General features: G+C 30.5%; 1 protein-coding gene across 6 annotated transcripts in view; it reads right to left on the bottom strand.

Moving 5' to 3' along the window:
- The window catches only part of Dop2R (dopamine D2-like receptor), a 272,365-nt gene that overhangs the window by 81,633 nt on the left and 166,123 nt on the right, over positions 1–24,609 (bottom strand). The window lies entirely within an intron of this gene.

Here is a 24,609-nt window from a genome sequence, read left to right as displayed (position 1 = left end):
GGCAAATTTATTAGGAGACGTCAACTTTATGTCGCGCAACGTGGTATTTATTTTTTTGCCAGTAAAACCGCGAGATTACTTTGCAGAGCTACTTTGTGTGCCTAGTAATCCACCATCCCGCCGCAAAAGCTTCCTTTTTGATTCGAATTAAATATTGAGTATGTGTTACTTTAGTCTTATTTTCTTAATATATCTTATAAAATCTATTTCTTCTATATATTATAAATTACAAAAAAAAAATGTCTCGTATATTACGTAAAATTACCAATGTTATTTTTAAAATTATATTTTATTTAAAAACTATTTTTTTATACTTAAATATAAAGGATTATATTTAAAAATTATATTTTAGATATTATTAAATATTATTATTATTAAATATGATTTATTAAAATTTATTAAATATATATTTTTGATTCAGAGAAAAGACACGAATTATTTAGAAGTCAACATATCGAAAGCACATAACTTCAAAAATAAATGTTGCAGAGCACGTCTCACTGCGGCACTTTAGTTTGTTCTACTGCATTGTTACCTGTGATATCCGGAAGTATGAACAGAAACAGCTGCGAATGACTCTCGTTTGATACTTGTTTGGACTACGTGAAGCAATCGATATATCTATATACTTGCTGTTGTATGCCCATCGTGTCGACAGACAGTATTTCGCGAAGGACGAAAAGTCTGTGGAAAGATTTCGAAAGATGTTGAGATGTAATCTCGATACATTCAGACGATATTCGATCGATCGATCAGACATGTGGTTTCTAAAATTTTATTTTTCTCACAGTTTTCCTAAAAATTACTATCATCTTAGATTCGAGTTAACGAAGTAAATTATTGCTTCGTTAACTTGAAATGTTAACTCGAAATGTGCAGCTGCTATAATTTATTTCTTGTTTTTATAAAGAATTCCAACCACTATTGCATGAGATAAATATTATAAACGAGTGAACTGTATCCATATTTCGTATAATATATAATTTTTGTCATAATAACTTAAGCGAATAATGAATTACAAATTAGTTAAACGCTTTTTTATGTTTTCAAAAAATTGAGATGAAAAGAAAGAAAGCTTTATTTATTATGTATGTGGCTTTGCATAAATCGCTCGCTGATTATTGGAAAACGCATTTATCACGCTATTTTTTTATTCTGAAATAAATAAAAATTTTGTTAATAAATAAGAAACAAATGTGATATTGATTTTATGTCAATGTTTGCATTTTTGTTGAATTTTAAAGATATAACTTTATAATTAGATATTATACACTTTTTATACAATTCACCCAAATCAATAACATTCTTATACAAGAGATGAATAAAACAGTACCAATCTGTCTGTTAAATTCAGACTTGAAATTGCCCATTGCTTCGTTTGCATCTTTTATTTTAATTAATCGGCGATTTGCATATCGTTTTTATCTGAATATTAAAATTAGGACAGATTCCTATTGGAAATACCAAATGGTTGTATTGAATATGCAAATTCGATTTGGTATCTTTTATAAGAAACGTGAACCTGATTCAGACCTAATTAAAGATGAAACATGTATCAGATACAAATATATAGAAATACTAAAATTTTGGCACAAAATTAAGACATGAAAGCGAGATTAAAATCAAAGCTGTTTGAAGGATAGAAGATTAAATGTGAATCGACTGAAATCATTTCGCTAGTCTCTCTCTCTCTCTCTCTCTCTCTCTTTCCTTCGCCAATTCATAGGAATTTCTCGAAACGAGTACCTTTGCGTCCTCGGAAAGATGATGATTCCGCTGAAAGTAACTAGCGCGTCCACTTGGTCGATTTAAGCATTTTTTCTTCTTCTTTTTCTCCAGGAAACGTCGTTACCCGCAGCCGACAGAAATTGCCATTTGCACGAGGCGCGCGGCTTCTTAATTAAAATCCCAGTTCACCATGTTGCTTCCGTGCTTTCCTCGAGCTTTTCGTTTCATAGCATAAGCACGAACACGCTGTTCTATCGAGATAAAAGTGCACGATGTCAATATAATAGTCATTCACATTTAATTTGCGAGAAATAGAATGTTATCAAGAATATTATCAAAGTTTTTGTTATCAAAAAAATGCTTTAACAATATTGGTTTAATCAGGATCCGCTTCTTGTCAGAATTGTGTTAAACCTGAACTACTGGGATAGGAGATTAAATGTGATGTCAATGCGGATATTTTATAAATTATGTATATTATCAGAAAAATGGTGGGTAAAATTAAATGCTTCGTTAAGAAATTTACATTTTTATAAAAATCACATAAATAATTTAAATGCCATTAAGCTTATAAAAAAATTAAATTAAATTGAATTGAAAAAATATTTTAAAAGAAATAGTTGTTACTAAAATTGTTGCTAAATTTATTTTATTTATTTTTGAAAAAGATGTACAGCAATTCGCGTGTTAGATAATCTATGACCTATGTAAAAGCTACATATATAATAAATAGATATGTCTTTCTCTTTGATTGTTGGAAAATAAAAAGCATTTTATATCCCATTTATCACTCCAAAGTAGTTACAATAAAAAGTTGTAAACATGTATATAGATAAGAAATATAGATTTAATGCTAGATAGGAGAGAGAGAGAGAGAGAGAGAGAGAGAGAGAGAGAGAGAGAGAGAGAGAAATATGGATTTAAATTTATAAATTATTATAAATATACGATCTATTTATATGAGATTTATCTTCTGACCGTTGTTATGGTCGGAATATATTTTTCAATAGATAAAAGATGAAGGTTACAGTAACCGTACGTGCTAACATTTCACGTCGACTAGATGAATTGAATGACAGTATGTTCAGGAAATTGTGAGAAACAAAATTCCGGAAATCGCATGTGATCTACGAAATGTCGTCTGAGTATACCGAGATTGCACTTCGACATCTTTCCATAAGCTTCTCGTACACAATTTTTCTCGTGAAGTATTCTCTTACGATACGAAATGCGGACAGTAAACGTATTCCATTTCTAACAGAAAATTATAGAGCACATAGATTATACCACTTATTCATTAACCTCTAGCTCTATCATTATATAATTACACCTTAGGAGGAGCCCCATGTAACCGTTCAAAAAATCGAAATTTTTTTTATTTTAATCAACAGTAATAAAAATATATATTCAAAATTACAGAATGAAATTTAAGGAACCTCATTCCATTTCTTATACGCAGATATACGAAACCTTTCACTCGACTCCATTTGTAGTTCTGTTTTTTGTAGCTAACTAATACACACTTTTGGAACTTAAAATAAAATAGATGTATGCTTGGTGTTCGGCGAAGGCAAGAAAGAAAGCTCTAGTGCAGGAATAAAAACAAAACTTATAGTAATATTATTTTTACTTTTCGATATCAAAACTTTAAACGTGTTCTCAAAACCATTTTTTTAAAGTTGGCGGGAAAGATTACTCAGAAACTATTTGATCAATCAAATTGTATCGGTACGATAAAGTTTGTCAAATTCATTCGTCAATGAATCTATAAAATTAATAAAATAATTCATTCAAAAAATTATTAGATAAATAAAATAAAATATTGATCAAAATCGTAATTTTTTAAAAATGCTGCTCTTCTTAATTTTCAACCTTTTTTTATTTTCTTGGTTCATTGACAAGGTGTATTTCATAAAAAATAAGAAATTATTTTGTATTTTTTATTTCAGTCAATTATAAAAAGGCGTTATAACTCCCATCAATTCATAACTCTAACGAGAAAGCCGCGTCAACATCTGTTTATATATGGACTCTATAAAATTATTATCTTTTAAAATATAAAAAAATTTTATCAAATATAAAAAATTTTTTTTATATTTGAAAATGTGCAATAAAATACAAAAAATCTTTAAAAAGATCCGTTGCAGTGTTTTCCAAAAAAATTCCATAAAATTATCTTCTTTTCAACGATTTACACGAGGTTCCCCTTTAATTACTATATATGATGATTTTAATTGGTCGGAAACGCTAATTGGTCATCAGTGTGGGAAAGAATTGGGGATTTTTGTGGAGCATCTCGATTACACCGAAGTTTCCAATCCGATAACGACCAGCATCCGACAACTTGTCATACGGCAAGCGTACTAGTACCCTATATTAGTAAATCGAGTACTATCACACAGTACAAAGTTCGAGATATTTCCGTGCGATTAATCGAATGCGCGTTTATCATCCTCACACTAATCTGCCTTTAAAATCCCCGTAATGGTTATTTGCGCTGCCTCGCAAGCGGGTACCTTGTTTCCAAAGAGCGCGACACGTTCTTGTCTCCCTCGTTTCTACGTGTAGCGATACACGTGCATGTTCGTACATGCTGGTAAATATGTACCTATCCCACGCGCGGAGTAAGAGGACCGCGTAAATAACGAAGAGAAGCCGACGATATTGTCGCTGCCGTGTGCATGTCGTAAATAACTAAGGACAAGGGACACGATTTGCGGAGGCGACCGCTCTACATGTTTCAACGTTTAGTGAGTTGCTTGATTCAGAAACATGGAGTACTAAATACAATCAACAATAAGAAGCACCTGCTTTGGCGATGTCGCTTCGTACGTCGCATTGTATGCGGACTTTCGCGAACGCAATTTGCTTGCATTTATTATTTTTGCTTGCATTTGTATATTTGCGCGATTGTAGGTCGAACTTGTTGCAGTTAATACATATACTTCCGTTCTCGATTTCGTTGCGACAAAGTGGAAGGAGAACAATGTGGGCAGAATATATCACGAAGAATAAACGACTCCGAGGGGATGAAAGAAGACTGCTCGTTGCAATTGCAAATAGACTGACGTTAAATTAGAAAAAAAGAGTGTAATTTAAGTAATTTGTTAATTGCAGGAAATGATGGAAAATTATTCATAATAGTTTGGTAAAAAGAATCTGTTATTATTTCCAAACTTCAGATAAAATTGACAGTTCAATATTATCGACTTCACAAGCGCAACGGGACAATTTTGGAAGACGAAAATATACAGAAAATAATTAACTCTTCAAAGTAGCAATAAACTGCCAACCAGAATGGCCATTTGCTGGCGATTTATGTCAACTTCAACGCGTAAAAAAACGCACGAATTACTGTCGCTGAAGTATAATACCTCGGCAAAGAAAATCTATTTACAGAGTTGATTGTTTTACGATATAATATACGAAGATATGGAGGAACGCGTCATGAATGGCAAATTTAATTTAGCATACGCGAATTTCGTTCAAGCGAGAGGAAGTGAGCAAAGAATATTATCGATTTAGTGAAACGGAATAAAACGATGATGGAGCTCGCAATATGAACAGGGAAAATTTTAACGCAATTTTCGAACATGTGGAGCTAACTTTGGAAGGACGATATCATAAAAATCTTTAATCGGACGTATATTACGCGATCAGTGGCGACTAGGGAGGGCTTTAGATGCAGCAGCCATTTTTCATCGAACGGTGCAGCAACCAAGATTATTGTGATACCGGGTTTATTTTGCGAGCGTGCATCAAACATATGGAAAATTTAATGCCGTACGCCTGGAGAACAAAAGGGGATAGTACAGCGTCGTTTTAATGAACTTGGTCTTTAAAACGCCTGTCAAATCCACAATTCTGACCTCTATTATATTTACATTATTGCTATTGTATCATTTTTCCATGGTTGTTTGCTGCGTTAAGTGACATGAAAGCCGAAAAAAATTATGAAGTTTAAATTATGATAGATTGTGAAAAGTAATTAAATAGTTAAATTATGCTGATTAAGGAGGGAATAAATGAAAATGATGAATCTTGGTAATAAATCTTCCGTTTTGAATAATTTGATTAAATATAAGATATTACACACTGAGAAATAAATTATTCTTATGTAAGTTAATTTAGTTGGTCTTTATTCTTTCAATGAAAAATGTACATATAATATTTAAGCCAAAAGTGTTACATTTGACTTAAATACATTTTTTCAACAAAAGAAATAAAGATAACTAAATTAATTTAGACAAATAAACTATTTTTTTCAGTGTATGTATTATATATATATATATATATATATGTGTATATATATATATATGCATATATAATTATAAACTTACGTATAAAATAATTTGTAAACTCTTATTAATACCTAAAATTAAATTTAAAAAAAATCTCAAATACCTACGATTTTTTTTCAATTTATTTTCTGTATTCAAAAACTAAAATTAAATTAAATAATTACTTTAACATTTCTGTGTATAAAATCAGAGCTTTAAATCTGTACATTTTATAAAATATACTGCAAAGTTAATTTGCAAATTTCTTACCAAAATATATATTTTCATATATCATGTTTTATTATATTTTGATAATATTTTTGCTCAGAAATAATAGATCAAAAATTTTTATTGATCATAGAGAATTGTTGCTTTGATATTATGAACACTTAAAATCATAGTTCCATTTGACGTTTGCGATATCCGTTTTGCTATCTCATAAAAAAAAGATTGCGTTAAGGTAAAGAGTACGGTTGAATTTAATATTAATGACACCTCTGTGTCTCGCGTAGTGGGGTCGAAATTGCCGCAGGATATTTTAGACAAAACTCGATTAGTAGGTGGAAGTTCTCTGCAGCGGCGTCTGCACCATTATTGTGAAAGCCACGGCAGGAAAGTACCTGCAACGACAAGAGCTACCTCTGCGTTTAATTAACATGCATTCGAAGTGGCGCGCAAGGGTTACTTTACAACCGGACATTCATGCACTCGCAAGCGAAAAAAAGAAACAAAAAGAGAGAAATCATGCGATAAAAAAGTTACATTTTGTTCGCGTTGTGTGGCGTGTCGCGGCTTCGGATAAATATTATAGTAGCATCATGAATAATCCATGTTTCATGTACACTCCAAAGTAGTATTGCGAGACGAATGTAATCACTGCACGTAAAACAGTCGTAACGAAAATGAATTTTTATCTAATAGCGAGATAATCCACTACTATTCGTTGTATGCCTATCGTCATTGCGTTGGTTTTATTATCGTTACAAATTGCTATAAACTGGATATTTATCGCACAACGTAAGCTAATAACGTTAAACCGCGCCCTAATAAAAATTTAAAGCGACACAGCTCCGTTAACGGTTTATTGCTCTTTCAATTTCTTATAGGTACTATCTATTGCTTTTTTACTTTATCGTGATGAAAATATAGAATTTGCGATTGTATCAATTATGGAAAATTTTAAAATTTTGTTTTATTTTTCTGTTTAAAGTTTTAACTCTGGATTAAATCAAATATTTTTTATTTTCTTCAATTTATAAATTATTAACTATTTTAAAGAAAGAGCTGAGAAGAAAAATAATTGAAGATTTAATATTTATTCTATTTTAATGATATATATTTACTTTATTAAAAATATTAAAAATATTAAATATTATATTATATTTAAATCATTAATTTATCAGTACATCTGTGCCTATAAATGTATTTGTTGCCGGTTTAATTGCAAAATATTATAAATTTTTATATAAAATAACTTTGCTGAATAATTTTTATATTCACTTACATTTCATTAATAAATTAAATTTATTTTACTTCTTGAAACTCTGATTGTATGTGTCTATTAGGCTATCAATTAAAAGATACTTATTAACATTAAATATCTTTTAATTGATAGCCTAATAGACATGTACAATCAGAAATTCAAAAATTGAAATTGGATAAAGAACACAATTATTATTTCGAAGAAATGTATTGTAAGAAATGTAAAAAATTTTATTTAACAAAAATTCTATTTACACCTACTTACACCTACAAATAAGTATAAGATAAGGGAAAACAGATTCTTCTTTAGATTTATCATTCATGTTTGTAACGGTTTATGAAGTGTTTAAGTGAATATTAGTCACTTTTCAGCTACTACAATAATTTCCAATTTATTCCCTCATAACGAATAGCTGATTCATATCCATACGTTATTGGAAATGTGAAGCTCAACCGGAGAATCAGATCAGTATGCTTTCGGTTTAAGCGTTAATTACCATTCATCAAATATCACAGTAATCTGAGCTTCTGAGATACCAACATGTATAGACTAAAATCATTGTTCTGATATGCCGGATGAAGTACCAAATTGTAGTACATCATTTTATGCCGTTTTGATATTTTCTTATTATTTATTATTTACTTCTACTAAATTTATAATGTTGTATTTTAATATTGTACTATTTCAAACCTCAATCTTGATCATTTTTTTTGTTTTTGTTCCGATGATTATTAATATAAATAGTTAATAAATTAATATAAATAAATGTTGATTATATAATTAAAGTAGTTATGTTATTGAGTATCTTTACTATTCTCAATACATTTCATGTGACATTATTCATGTGATATTATGGCTATGTTTCAAAATTCTCTGCCAGCATTGAAAATCTATAGTTTATAATCTGTGCATTATAATTTTCAGTGATTAACAGTGAATTTTTAGGAGACAACCTAAGTAGTACGTTAATAAATCGTGCAAATAAAATTTTAAAGTTAACATCTTTGTTAATATATCATGTCTTATTAAAAAAACAATAATAATATAAAAAAAATGTTTATGTATTTCAAAATACGCGTTCTTATGAGATGATATTTGCATCTTTTGGCAAAGAATTTATTACATCCCCGTTTATTGATACTATGCAGTTTTCGTAGGGCTATCGCCACTGCAATATTTGAGGTCAATTGTCGATTTGTTGTCGATAATGCAATATCAGTCTCCACAGACGCTGGTCGCAAAACCTTTTCTCACAGATCCGTGCAAAAACCTTTCGGCAAAGAAAGAAAGATTGGAAGGTAAAGCGACGCAATGTTCTTTCGATGCTCAGTGACTTGAGAAACGTAGGAAATTGAAGAAGCGAACTCATATAGAGAAGAAAAATTCCATCGCGTATGAACTGTATATGCTACCGTGTGTATACAGGTATGTCGACGGAGATGAAAGAAGCGCGGAAGAGAAAAAGGGGTTTCACAATACTGCTTACGAATAATTCAAATGTATGCAAAACGTTTCTGAAAACACAAAAAATGGCATAGCAATTTATTGGCATTGCTACATTCCGTTTTTTGTAAGAAAAGTAACTAGTTCGCTAGTGACATTATACGATAAATCTTCAGAAGAAGAGAAGACTATTAACTTTTGAGTTTAGTAAAAATTATTGTACTTAAACAAAGTAAGAAAATGGATAACTGAAATATAAATATATGATCATATCTAATATTTATATATAGGACAACATAAAATTATATTTACGTAGTATGAAAATTAATTATCTAAAACAAGAATTTTTTAATAATTTTTTTATAATTTAGCATCGCTACGCGTGATGCTAAATAATTTATAAATATAGAAAGTTATAAATTATAATTTTTGTAGTAATTTAAAATTTCGATAAAACTACATTAAAAAAATTTGAGACTAAATTTAAAATATGAACTGGATAATAATTGCGAAATTTATTAATTTGCATGATTGCTTGATCCTATTTTATTTAAACCTGGATTAATAAAACCTCAAAATGATGCACCCAAATGATTATTGAAACAAATTAATCTGATGAGACGAATACAAACTAATCCGTTCCAAAATTAATTTTAACTCGTGATTAAAATACGTTGCTACTCAACTTCGTGTTCGATCGGTATCATTTATTAAACTCACGCAGGAGTTTGTGACTCTACATGAAATGCTCTATTAATTTGTTGTTGACCAAATTTTATTGGAAAATTTTATTAAAAAATAAAGTGAAGCAAAAATTCGATGAATAAGGTGCCTTTATGAGGTTGAATAACTTGGTAAAAAATCTTTGGTCGCGAGTTTTGAAAGAACGTTCTTATTAGATATGCATACTTCATATATCGTGTCACGTGGAAACAGTAAAAATGACACAAAGGAGTTCAAATTACAAGCAAACTTCATTTTTTCCTCTATAACGTGCTATGAACACGATATAATAAAATAATATTGTTTATATATAACTCGTCTTAGGTAAAACACATAAACTTTCGAGCGCGGAGGCAAAGTTTTCAGTAAGAAGATTACAGTAAAAGTGATCGAACTATAATATGATGTTGAAACTAGAGATCGCATATACCTTTTGATGACAAAAATTTTTGTATGTTAACGATAAATTGATAATATTAATTTTATTGAAATTTTACAAGCACGAAGCTAATTTTAATTAACAGTTTTTTCTCTCTCTCTCTCTCTCTCTCTCTCTCTCTTTCTCTCTCTCTTCTTCACTTTTAAATATTTTCATTTTTAATCAATTTTAAAATATCGTGTGTGTTACCTCATAAATTTCATTGACGATAATAATCTTCTTTTACGAAAAATAATTGTTTAATTATTTATCTTTCAAGATTAATTATATTGAAATGTTGCTCACTGATAGTTTTATATATGTATACCTATATTTTAAATGAAATTTATTTAGTAGTTTGAAAGACAAATAACTTAAATCTGAAATAATTAATCCTTCTCGAGTCCGCCAAATATTCCACGTCGGACTTGCGCACATTAAATCTGTTTAAATATAACTAGTAGTTCCTTGCTCATGGTATGTCGCGTCAACATTATCTCCACTTATATAAAGATTAATGTTGCATTTACATCGTGCATGGTTATGTGCGCGCATTTACTCGGTGTGGAAGTTGCACGAATGTGAATTTGACCGTGTAAAGAATGCGAGAGCACTTTGAGAAAAAAGATATCATAGTCATTTTCGGATCTACATTACAATTTTTTCAGTTAGTAAAATTTATTCGAATTTTTCTAACAAAATTCGTAATTAAAGATGTATCAGGTGTACAGTCCCTGCAAAAAACGACTAAAATTGAAAATCTATATTTATTATAAAAATATATGTTATAAAACAGTTCAAAAAAAATATACATATATATATATATATATATAATATATATATATATATATATATATACAATATATTTAACAATATAATTTTATAGTTTAAATGAAAATTTTTTCATTTTATCTTGATTATTTTTCAAAAACTTGTCTATTTTTTATTGAAATAATTTTTTATTTATAGTTAGAAAGAGCTGTTTTCATAAATAAATACGTGTAAAATGCATCCTTAAGAATATAATGCGATTTTTAAATTTAGTTTTTGTTCATTTGATTTATTTGACTAAAATTTCTGAATAATAAGAATTACAATTAATAATTACAAGTAATTGCTACAGGACGAGAAAACCATTACAGCAGCTCTAAAACATCACATTTTGAGACAAAAAATGAAATAATGAATACGTGAACAAATTTTATTCAAGGGAAAATGAGATCTAAAAAATAGAACCATAATTTTTATATAAAATGTTTTTCTGTATCTTTCATATTTTTTTAGATATTCCCATTACGTTTGAAATACAATATTTCATCTTATATATTAGAACAAACCAGAATAATAGAATTTTTGCTGATTCTTTCATGAACAATGCAACAAATATATCGTTGTAAATTCAATATATGCTGTGAGACCGAAAAATATATTGAACGTTTATCCATTTTATTCTTTATTAATGCACTGTATTAAAAATAAAATAGCATGACGTATTTGGTGCTATGCTTGCTAAAGTCATAAATTTCGTTTTTTGCACTTTTATGTTGTGTGAATTCAGTACTTATAAATGCTTCGAAAGTATTTTCTGTTTCAAACTAATTGAATTCAACATATCATATTTCTGATACGTTATAACATTAAGTATTATTGTAAAGCGGTATTGTTTTGGTATATTTCATCACAAGATTAATCGCTTCATCACAAGATCAATTATTTGTGCTCGCAAAATAAGTCAAAACATTCTTAAAATTTAAAATCTTTTTTATATATAATTATAATAACTTTCTATACAATACAATTGATTATTTAAATTACCAAATTCTGATTGTTTAGTGACATCACTCGCGATTGTCTACTATATATTATTTCAGTTCTTTTCCCTTTTAATATTGATACGCAATCTTACGTTCTTTTTTTAGTATTTTTACGCAGTTCAATATTGATTTTATACATATACAGTGGATTTTATTTCTTTTTTTATAAGATTAATCGAACATTAATTAATATGTAAATATAATAATCTTATGAGATTATTTTCAAAGCTTAATAAATCGACATAATTAATATTATAAAATTACTGATATGTCCAAAATTATTAAGCACCTTTATAAATTTCTCAGTTATTAGTACGTTAAATTAAAATAAATTCAACAAAGTTTAACAGCTTCATTTATTAATAAATTATCAATTTTTAATTTTATTTCAGTTTTATCATTTTTACAAGTCTTTTTGATAAAGTCTGCAGTTTTTTGCAATAAGTGAATTTTGTTACGTGTATTTTTCAAAAATTCTATAAATCTTGTTTTAAAATACATTTTCAATTTTGGATCTTTTTTGAACTCATAAATGTTGTATCTGGTTGATGTCAAAATTTTATGGAAAAAGAGAAAGAGAAAAAGAAGACAATCTATGATATTGATTCTATTCTTTATAACCATGTTATACTAACATTTAACCCGGATATTTACGAACCCAATTACGCAATTATTTCCAAAAAAATACACATGCATGGATTTTAACTAATTTCAAGAAATCATTTATTGAAAGAAAAAAGTAATTCACAATTATTTTTTAGAGAAACGGCTGCCTAATAATTTTGGACATGTCTATATTATCCGCAAGAAATTCTTAATTTTAACATACAGTTTTTTTCGATATATACTCTTGGTGATATGAATAATTTGTCCTTCCTAAAAAAGTTTCGACGATGATATTTAAACTCGGTGTCGAAAGCAAAACGCCGACGATTTCAAATATCGAAACTGTATCGAGCGCAATCACGCACTTGAATCGTGCTAAATGCAGGTCGCATGTCTATTCGCTGCTCTACGAATCGCGGTTTCGATAAACCACATACCGGGATACCTATATCACACGTTTGCCATGGAATTCGTGACGTGTTTCATACCGTATGTGGCGCGCGATTATATAATATTCCTCTCGTAGTTCACTATGGTAACATCAGCGAAGGTAGATGGAAAGAATTAAAAGTGCAAGAAGGCATTCAAATGCGAATTGAGCGTGTAAGGACGACGGAAAGGACAGTACGTATTTAAGCTTTATTTGAGCACATTTGAATTTCTAACATTTGAACCGTATCGAAAATGCAAGCATTGCACGTGCAATACTGTGCGAGAGTAAACATGTATGGTAATATTAAATTATATTTACTAGACGGCAGTGTATATGTAGTAATTATTAATATGGTTGGGCATAATCACTGCTGATAAAACCTCTCTTGCCATTTCGAAGCTTGCAAAGCTGGATTAAATTAATCAATTTAGTATAATTAAAAGTGGTAGGGAAACGCGAAAACATGGTAAAAAAAAAACAACAAGAATTAAAATGTCCTACTTTTAAAATGAAGAAATTGAGATGATATCCGAATGGAGATCAATTTGTATCAAGTGAGCTTTAATCTTAGGGGATCTATAATTCGTAACGAGATTTGGAAGACAAATCTCACAACATTCTATAATATTAGACTTCAAAGAGAAATTCTGGTCTAGAGGGTAAAAAAAAATCGATTTTTTTAAATTGTATTTTTCGCAAGTATTTGGGTAGAATAAGTACGTAAAAGGATTTTTGCGGATTCGCAAAGGTTACAAAGATATGTCTGGAATGTAGGTACCTTTGTAAGGAACGCGCTCTGCCCTGCGCTCAGGAGTAGATAGTAAAGCATTGTATATTTCGGAAAAGACCAACGAGCTCAGCGCAGCTCAGAAAGAGCGACTCTGCAAGATATATATGAGAAAAAGGAAAGTGCTTTTTATAATCTTGGAATAGCAGATTGATTGTAAATAATATTATTCCAGTATTATCTCTACGTAACCAGTAAAACTTTAATCGCGTTTTTCTCGAAACAGCATTTTCTTCTTAACTGCTAACCATAATTTCTCAAAATCTATTTGCCCAAATTTAGATTATTTAATTTAATATCGATATTATATTTTCTATTGATCTTCGAAGGAAATTGACATTTTATCAACGCTGCATCGATAAAATATCGATCTTCTTTCAAAGATTAATAGAAAATCTAGTAATATCAAACGGTCCTAAAAATCAACAGACTTTAAATCGATTTGTGAATGGGTTCTACTATAAATTATACAATTTTTGCACATATTATTTATATAATTTTATATACTTTTTTAATATTGCATTCAATAATGTATGTAGGTATGACTTCGTGTTTTGCATGTTTTACATATGTAAAAAATTATAAATAGAATTCTAGCCCGAATTCTTTCCCCCCCTCCCTCTCTCTTTCATTTTGTGAATTGTATATCAAGTAGACTTAAGGGAAAATTAGTTAGGTAAACCCTTCTTCTTTAATATACGAAAACTGAAATGTTATATGAGCACAGATATTGTACACAACAGCTGTGCACATACTGCGGAACGAAGTATATTTAAATCATAAAAAAAAATTATAGAAAAAGTCATAATAGAATAACAAAACAGATTCATTTTTTTTTCTCTTTTCGAATTTGTCAATATAATATTGCATTTTTTTTTAAACAAAAAATGGTACACGCATATAAAAAAATTAATTTATAAAAAAAAATAAATATATATTTTTTTATTTTCGTTAGTTATTTTCATATTTTATATTAATTCCTATGCTTCATGAATGGCTATTGTCCTACTTCAAAGAAACAATATACAATATGCTCGACATTGCGATATATTAAATCTCGATCACAAGCGTGTTCATAATAAAAGTGTCGAGATAGTTTTGCCGTCAGAATCGCGACAGTCGGCGAGATTTTCAATTAAATCGCTTCGCTGAGGAATGTTTCGCCGGGAAATGTACAGAATGCTATATTTTCGCTGTTTCCGTCTCGACGCGTACTCTTCACTGTTCAACGCCATCTTTCTACGAAATGGGAATGGGTCGGCAGGTTTCGTACTGTTAACAAGGTTTGTCGAATTTAATTACAACACTTGATTTTGGATCCAGCAATTTATCGCTCCGCTTTTTCTTCGTTTTCATCTTCATTGCGATATCATTAATTTCGTAATGATTTTCGAACACAAAACATCATAATGTTTTTCTTATACATCATGTTATTATATTTCCTCTTAATTTTAAACATAAATTAAGTATTTGCTTCATAATTAAAGAAACAGCAAGAAAGATTTGAATAGAAAGACGATTAATCGAATTCTCTTTCCAGATAGCACAGACAGTTAAAAAAGAATTTAGTCGTATGTCATCAATTCTGAATTCTTTTTGAATTCTCTCTAAAAAGAATTTTTTTTGCATCTGAAAACGAACTTAGTTGATGACATACTGAATTCTTCTTGAACTCTCATTGTTATCTAGATCTTCAATCTTCATCTGTTGTTTGTCCTACTACTGAGAGATTATGCTTTTCTTACAAGACATCATTTTCTTGTAATTGTGCTATTGTTTTATAATAAACTCTTTATATCCTTAAAATACTTATATTATAAATTTTTCCATATTAGAAAATAATTATTATGCAATCAAAATCATGAATTTTGATTTAATGCTTATTTGTTAATTATCTAGGTTAAGTCTGTTTAATTATTATCATAATGATTATTGTGGATTTACATATATACAACAGAACAAAGTAATGTATGCATAATTATACATATGCTACTTAATTTTTTAATTAGAATTTTTAAAAAAATAATTTCTATATCCATACTTTGAACTAAAAGTTTTGATTAAATAAATTTTTAAATTTCATTAACTAATGGAATGTTTCAATAAAACTATTTTGCAATTAAAACATAACATAGAAAATATTTATTTTTCGTTCAAGCCTGATTCTATCCCTATTCTAGCCCTATTCTCGCGTTTCGATCATGTTGGAGATCATTCGCGACATAATTCATAAATTAAAAGAATAAAATCGTCCACACTTAATTGGAAATTTTGTTAAGGCACTTGTATTAAAGTAGTGCAAAAACGGTTAAATTAATAAAGATAATTCAATGAGACCAATCCGTCCGTCCGTCCGTCGCAAAATTACGCGAGATTCACTGTGCATGCAGCGTCAAGTGCTCTGGAAAAGCGCAGCGTAGGTAAACTCAATTACCGAGGCGTATTACGCATACAATCAGTTTTCAAGTGCGTACATGACTGTGACACGTTCATACAATTTTAAGTAATCGATTATCACGAACATCGTACTTTATCCTTTGTTATTCCGCTTTATCATCGTCTCTCATCTTTTATCTTCTTTGTCACGCTCTTCGAAAAATTACCTTCTTATTCATCCGGGAAATAAAAGTTGTCGCCAACGATACAGCAAGATGCGCATACAAATCTTGACTTGTCCTGTTCCGAATACCTTACCGCACTATTTCTCTTTGTCATTACGAATACCATCGTTGGTCGTTGAAATTTATGTTTTATCAGATTGTCATCGATCAGTCCTAAATCCTTCGAGCTCTGTGTTTTTGTATCTCCTCTTCCAACATCGTTCTTCCTTGTTTTTGTAATTTGGAAAAACTTCGGGATAATAAAGCCTATAAGTTTACTGATAAAAAGCAATATAGTTTTCCGAAGAAAACTCTGCATAATGTATTGTTTAAACAACATGACATAAGAATAATTGGTATACAGCATTTTTTTGTAATTAGATAAATTGTGCAATGAAAAAATTTCTGCTTCTCATTAAAAAAAAAAAAATAAATTTTATGTAGAGAAGGGAATGACCTTTTAAACCACATTTCTTTTCATCTGTACAGTCTTTCTGTTCAATGTAGAATAAAAATTTTTTAAGCAAAAATTTGTTTGAGGATTCTCTTTTTCACGTCGCGCTAATTCGCACCAGCTTTTTAATATTTCTCGTTAAGTATCTCTCGAAAGACAAATTAAAATGCTGCTGAGACCCAGTTCAGCTAAAATTAATTTGAAGCTACTATGCAATTTTTTACGAAGCTGTTATATGTAAAAAAGTGGAGAGACGATGCGTTGTGTAACGGAGAGGAGATTATAATGTATGTAGAATATTGTTTTATATGGCTTTTATATCCATGAAATATAAAATGAAGGTATTATAAATTATCTTTTCCATTCTAAAGTTTTTAAAATGCGCGTACATTTAATAAATATTCCATTAAACACGTGATTCACCTCCTCCACGAATCATTGGATAATAACAAGATATTCCCGAGACGCCATGATGAAAGCACTCTAAAGGGCTGTAAGCGTTGGCGTGGCAAATATTTTCACGCGACGTTCTCCTGCTTGCCGTTCCGATTTTGCCCGTCCTGAAGGATTTATGCGTCGGTCGATTATCACAGTTCTGGATCCACTTGAATTCGTCCTGGAACGCCGCGCCACTGCGGCAACTAGAAATTTATGCAGCTACAGATTATCGTTGATACTCGACGAAACGTGCAAAAACATCAGTATGTGCCTGAGATGGCGAAAGCTGGAGATTAATTAGACGTTTCACGATTTAGATAGCACATCGAGCCTCATAAATGCTTCAATGTCCAACAGATGGATTTTCTAGAAGAATTGTAGGAAGAACGCTTAAATATTCGCTTTTAGTTAAATATTCGTGCATTAACTAATAAATAAGGAGACTAAGTGAATTAATAGCTAGCTTGATCTCTGTGGCTAAAAATGAGTAATTAGATGCACAGAAGCATTCGAAGTGTCGTGTGGCAAATTATTAATTTCAATTTAATTCATGTAATTAAATTATAAGATACGAATAATTATAGGCTAAGCTTTTATTGCTCTATAAGCATCGTGCACATTTTTCATAGTAAAAAAGATTGAAAAGAACGGGAAGCAGAAGAGCACTGAGAATTTATCAAATGCGTTTCTTAAGATTTTTGCAAAAGGTTGGGTTAATGTACCAAAATTTCCGGCAAAGCGATCCGCTGACGGGATCAGCAAGCAGCTGTACCGCTTATTACTATTAGACAGGTTCGTTCACGAATTTCCGGATGATGCCGCAAGCGGTAATTTCCGTTGGCGGAAGCAGAGATCTGATTACAGCCATACATATACAAACCGGGTGACGAAAACAGAACCAGAAACGTTGCGCGATGTGTAGATTTATTTGTAACGAAGCATTATAAAATTTTTAAATAAATAAATCTAAAAATACTTTAAAATACCTAAAATACTTGATGCAAAAGTTACTGAAAATACTGAATAAGCAGTCGAAATGTTATAAATACAGTAAAATGTATTATTTCAGTTATTTATTCAATTATATTTTTCAGTAATTTATATTTTATTATTTTTATAAGATAAATTAAATGTTTTCCTTTATCACGATATTTTAATTTATTTTTTTTAAGTTTTCAACGAAGAGAACAGATGCTCGCGTATGGGAGCAAAAAAATATGCTTGCGGGTTTCGAAGCGTAAAATGTTTTTTCTTTGAATAATTTTCATTCTTAATATTCTTTATTGTAATTTTTTTACGTAAACAATTTCATATTTACGTCAACTTATCTTCTGCAAGTATCTACATTCTGTGGCTATACCATGCGATGTTCATTTTTTTTATAAAGAAAGATAATTTAGCAGGCTATTAAAATGGCCACTAAAAAAAAAAGCAGTCGTTCACTTTTTCCACAAGCTTGAAGTAAAGAATTATTTCACGGGGTTACATCGCGTGGCTTGCGTCTCGACATAATTGCTCCTGCGTCGCGACCGTTTATTTAATCGTGAAAATCCCATCTCGCGCTCCAGTAATACGAAGGTGCGAATTGCGGAAACTGTACAAAACCAATTAAAATAATGTAATTCATTTTACTCGTGAACTTCAATCCTCGCAGATAACTGTCGCTTATGTGAAACAGAACGGAGAATAGTGCTCTTTCCGTTACAACTTTTTACCTTCATTCCACTTTATTTATTACTTTATTCAAATACGCTCCCCAAATTTAAACAAGAATCAATATTAACCTCCAATATTTATCACAATAAGGAAACAAGAAACAATGAATCATTATTATCGAAATTACCGCCGGAACGGCGATATTTAAATAAATGCGTTTCATATTGACACGTTGTATGTTTGTTATATGCAAACAAATACAAGAATTCGACAATATTCATCTTCATTTTAAAAGACGAAAATAATCTTTAACCGTATTATTTAACATCACTATTCACGTTATACGTAGGAAAAGTTATGATGCGCGAAGAGGAGTAATTGCGAACGAAATACGTCAATTGGCGAGACGTCCGGCTCTCCTGTATCCCAGTACCGTTACTTCACATTGTGCAAGTGTTCCTCTTCCGCAGAACTTGCAACAAGGAGATAAGGAGCAAGGGACGTTGTTTTAATGGATAATCCGTTTCCACAGCATCCGAGGTGATAGACAGTGTGTTTAATTAAAAGAAGAATCGCGACAATAGCTACTGACGATGGTCGTCGTCGTCCTCGTCGTCGTCTTCGCCATCGTCGTCGTCTTCGTTGTTACCGTTGCTACACAGATCCAACAACCGCATAGCATTGTCACTGAGACGAGAACTTTTACGTTCCTTTCGGAAAGCTAGCGCATTATCTCAAAGAAAGTAATTTTCTGGCTTAGTGAGCCGTTTAACGATCCGAGAATTAAAATATCACCGGCACTTTGTTTTGGCGATTATCGTAGATCATCAATAAATACCAATCATTTTATCCGCTAAGAATAAGGCGTGAATACTTCATTTCCTTCGTCTCTTGTGTCGCATTGTTTCTTCTACGGTAAAAACGACGGCATCCGCACAATTGTCTACACAGGATAGCATTCAAGATAGTTCAAGTCTGGTGTTTTTGCCAAGCAGACTGTCATGTTCAGAAAGTCGTAAAAAAGGTACACTCTCTGTTTGAGGAAGAGAAATTAACATTTTAATTCAGTTTCAAGCAAGCGTGCTAATCATAAAGTAGCTATAACAAAAAATTTACGAGCAAAACCACAACAAAAGAAGAAATACTTGTTTGTAATACGAATTATGTAAGAAATAAGGTGATTAGAAAATACTTTAATTTATCTTCGAGTTGCAAATAATTGGAAAATAAAGATTGAAGCAAATAATCGATAATGCTTTGGCGTCACACAAATAATTCTATTCGGGCGCAATTTTCAGTCACGTTAATCTTATAAATCGGTCAAACGTAATCTTATAAATCTTTAATTTTTTGTTCTGCTGAAATATTAAAAAATAAATTAGATACAGATCTAAAAATAACTTTAGATCGTCAAAATAATTATGTAAGACTTTTAAATTGCAATGAATATTAAGTTGTTAATGAATATTAAGGTTGTTATGAATATTAAGATTTTTTGTAGAATTATCATCAACCCTTAAGTGTCTTACATAATTATTTCAATTATCTAAAATTATTTTCGAATTCGTATCTAGTTACATTTTTAAATACTGTAATATAGGATATCTTTGAACTTTTGGTCCAAAATTAAGATAACTTTGGCCTAAAATATGCCTCACAGCATCAAAATCAGGACATAAGATATTTAAAAATATTTCTTCTTTGATGTCCAATAGTTTTCTTTCTCTCTGACTTAAGGGTAAATTAATAGTTAAAATTTAATAGTTAAAATTTTTGAACTAAAATTACTCCATTTTACAATATTTAAGTAAAACCGTGTACATACAATGCAATTTTTGTTTTAAATAAATAATTAGTTTTGTTTGTTGTATCAACAATTTCGCAATCGCAAGATTTATCATTTTCCGTGCTTTATCCTGGTATTTACCAGCGCCGCAATTCATGCAAAACGGTTTAATTGGTGCGGACGAGTAATCCTAAACAGCTGGTTTGCTGTTTAGGAGTTTCGACACGATATCAATCGATATTGCGAAGTAATGTAAATGTGATGAGTTCCTGGCTACCTGGTGCGAAAGTCGTATCGCTGTCGAAACTTTCGTGGCGATCGGTCATGAAAGTAGGATCGCCGGGAATGTTTCGCAGTGAGTTTCACGATTCAACTTTGTTTCAACTTCGGTGTTGATTAATTAGATTGCAGACAGGCTTAAATATATACATATATTATACAGGAAGGAAATGTTTGCGTTGTATAAAATTTGTAAAATAATTAACATCATATAGCTTCATTTGAACTTGCTGTTTCTCCTTAATATTACAATACGATTTTGATATTTAAGCAAATATAATTTTACCGATGGAAAACGGCAATGTAACATGCAATTTTATTAAATCGATAACAATATTATTATTAATTTCGCGTAAAGCACGAGCTGTTGGCGAAGAATCGCGAGAGAATAAGCAGATTCAAATTCAAATTTCTACTCGGATTCATTCAATCTGCAACTATACAGTCAAAATGATAAATTCATTTCCGTTACATGCGGCGCTTTTACACGCTTTTCTCCCGCTTAAACACGCAAGAAATTCTGTTTCGATGTGCGATTATAATGCAGCTAATTGGAAGATGGCAATTAATATTATTACGCATTTAATGTAAATGTAATTACCTAACTGTGAAATACTGACGGATGCACATGAATTCGCGTATCTCCGTCGTCTCGCATTCCGATTCGATCGGTCAGAACCATAAAAACTCGTGTAGAAACGCACCAGGCTAATGAGATTCACGGATGAGAGCAAACGGTGGGCCGAAGCTATACAGCGAAACGGCAAAACCATTGCTTTTGATATCACGTGCGCTCGCACGACTCCAAATTATCCCACCGTTAACGAGACTGTTACGTTCTACTATAAATGTTAGCAGTGCGTGAAATTACGTTTGTATCAGCTTGCAAAGAGGTGCGACCGCAAAGGCCCTGCGGTTAGGCCACTACAACAGCGCATATGATTTTTTTGTTAGTATAAAATGTAAAGTAACTTGAATTTACAACATATATAAAATCCTTCCAAATAACTGCCAACTAATGATATATTGTTCTATAAATCTTGCAAAATTGATCTTATAAGAAAAATAAGGCTCCAGAAACCTGTAGCTGGTAATTAAATCAATACACTGTAAATTATGATTTCTTATTAATTTGAAGTATATTTTAAAAGATTTTTAATTTGAAATTTGACTGTAACTGACAGTTAAATTAGTATATTGCGAATAAAATTATAATCTCTAAGTAACCTCCCGTCCATGCAATAATATTTTTACCCTCTTCGTCTACAATCTGTACCTTTTAACTCAAATATTAAAATCTTTATTTAATAAAAATTGAAATTTGAACAAAAATAAGGAAAGAAATGTTGGAAATTTATTTAAAAACATACGTCTTGGCAATAAGAGAATCGATCCATGCCATTCTTTATTTTGAGAATGAAATTTCGCTTGTGAAAACAGACCCAGATAGTAATCGGAGAGTTAATATATAATAGAAGTTAAGGGATATTTAATCTGAAATTTGATTTGACATATCTTAAATGGTGTCCTAAATTTCGTGCGACACCCGTAAATAGCAGATTTCTATGGATAATTTCAAGACAAAAATTCTGATACCAAAATATCGAGACTACAATAGTTCTAAAATAAGAAAGGTTTAAAGTTAGTTAATAGAATTAATGCTTGAAAACTTGAATTGAATCTTCACTATTGTGCAATGTGCCATGCCTAAGCGCGCAAATTTTGGACAGTTCAATTGACTAAAATCCAAACTTTTTCTCATTTAAAAACTACTATAGCCTCGATATTTTGGTATTAGGATTTTCATTTCAAAATGTCTTAGGAATTTGCTATTTCATAGCAAATTGCATGGGTATCATGCAAAGTTTGGGACATCTTGTTAATTATAAAAATTAAAGAAACTTCGATTTTAATCGATCTTTTATTAAGCTGATTTCAAATTGAGCAAAGAATTCGCTACTAGAATTAATGTGATAATTAACAGGCAAACACTGCATAAATTTTCAACAAATATTAACTTCGTAAACGCGCGATATTGTTAAGCAATTAATGTTAACGACGTGTGAAATTGGCTGTACACTGACTACAAAGAAGAAGTTTACAGCTGCTGAGTTGAACTGCTGTAGCAGAAATGTGTATCTTCAATCGTAGTATTCTCGAAACGATACTGCGCTCCAGTCGAGAGTGCTTTCAAAGAATTGGGCGCAAATGAAACTTGCGTCTTTCAACAGGAGCAAGTAATGTCCGTTTAAAGACCTTCACTTTATCGAGTGTAAAGTCAACTGAAATCTTAAAGTCGAACATTTTCGACTGATGTTGAAGCGATTCTAGAACTTTTTTCTGCAAAGCACGTTGACGTGTAAAGTTAATATAAAAGTACAAGCTGCACAAAGAGCACAGTATTCGTAAAAAAATAATACAACAATTAAATTATAGTAATATCTACGTAGTAATAATATCTACGAATTTTGTGTTTCCCTTCGTAAAAACTTGATTGCACAAAGATTTAATCTATCAAGTTGGCAGAGTTTGCTAATTATAGAAGTGCACGTCGAAAAAGTTTTAACGAATAAAACTACTAAAAGTAAATAGTAAGCTTAATCTGACTTTAATCAATTTGCGGTGGTATTTAGCGCGAAACTTGCTACACCGAAAATATAATTAATGATCAAATTATAATGATATACAACGTTAACACTTGGAAATTGAAAAAAAAAGAAGAAAACAAATTTTTATATTTTTCATGCAAAAAGAAAAAGAAACTTTTTAAATTTTTGTGGAAAATTGTGACATGTTCTCGTTTTTGAAAAGTAATTAGAGTTTGATTATTGAGAGGTTAACGGAAAATAGTTTTGAGGTAACGTTTTTGCAAGCCAGCGGCTCGAATACAGCAGATTAATTTCAGAATTTTTAGTATAATTCGTTTTACGTTGAAGAGAGAAAATGTTCGTATGGTCGTAATAAATGGTCGTATTAAGCCTGAGTTTTAGAAAATTTTATTGTTGTTTTTCTCTTATTTTGACTGCACCAGCGTTACGCAAGAGGGAGAAAGATTAGGTAATTATATTTATTCGTAATACACGACCATCATCGCGAATTTCAACTTTAACCAATCTTACAAAACTGCCTTCTATTGCTTGTGCACCGGAAGAATTAATTTCCTAGCGTCACAAAAAACTAGTTAGTAAACTAATTAGCTAAATACCTATGTAATTATCTTGGTTTTCTCGGCGCAGATAGCAAATACTCATAAAATTATCATAACAACGGACGTCGTCAGAGCAAAATTTAACTCTTTATACACGATGTGATTATTCATGTTTTGCCCTTTTCTTTTCTTTGAAAATATTCTTGAAGATTCAATTCTTACTAGAGGCTAAGTAATTAATTATAATATTCAGAAGAAAAGAGGCAGTTATGAAATAGGTGGAAAGTTGTGGAACACTATGGTATTTTACAGAGTTTGCGCTGCATTCTAGAGGCGATCATCAAAATTACCTCTTTACTGTTTAAACATTATAACATAGCTACTGGTCATTAATGTTTACTGTGCTACATCCAGAGGAAAGGTTGCTTCGATTTAAAGAAATTTTCTTTGCTATACAGTTAAAGAAAAAATTTCTTTGATTCAAATATTAATTTTTAAAATCAAATAAAATTTACTTGATTTAAAGAAATCAT

The sequence above is a fragment of the Acromyrmex echinatior genome, chromosome 16 (genome assembly GCF_024713525.1).
Source record: "Acromyrmex echinatior isolate Ae372 chromosome 16, ASM2471352v2, whole genome shotgun sequence".
In the NCBI taxonomy this organism is placed as follows: Eukaryota; Metazoa; Arthropoda; class Insecta; order Hymenoptera; family Formicidae; genus Acromyrmex; species Acromyrmex echinatior.
The sequence above is the reverse complement of the archived record's forward strand: the minus strand, read 5'-3'. Positions and strand labels throughout refer to the sequence as shown.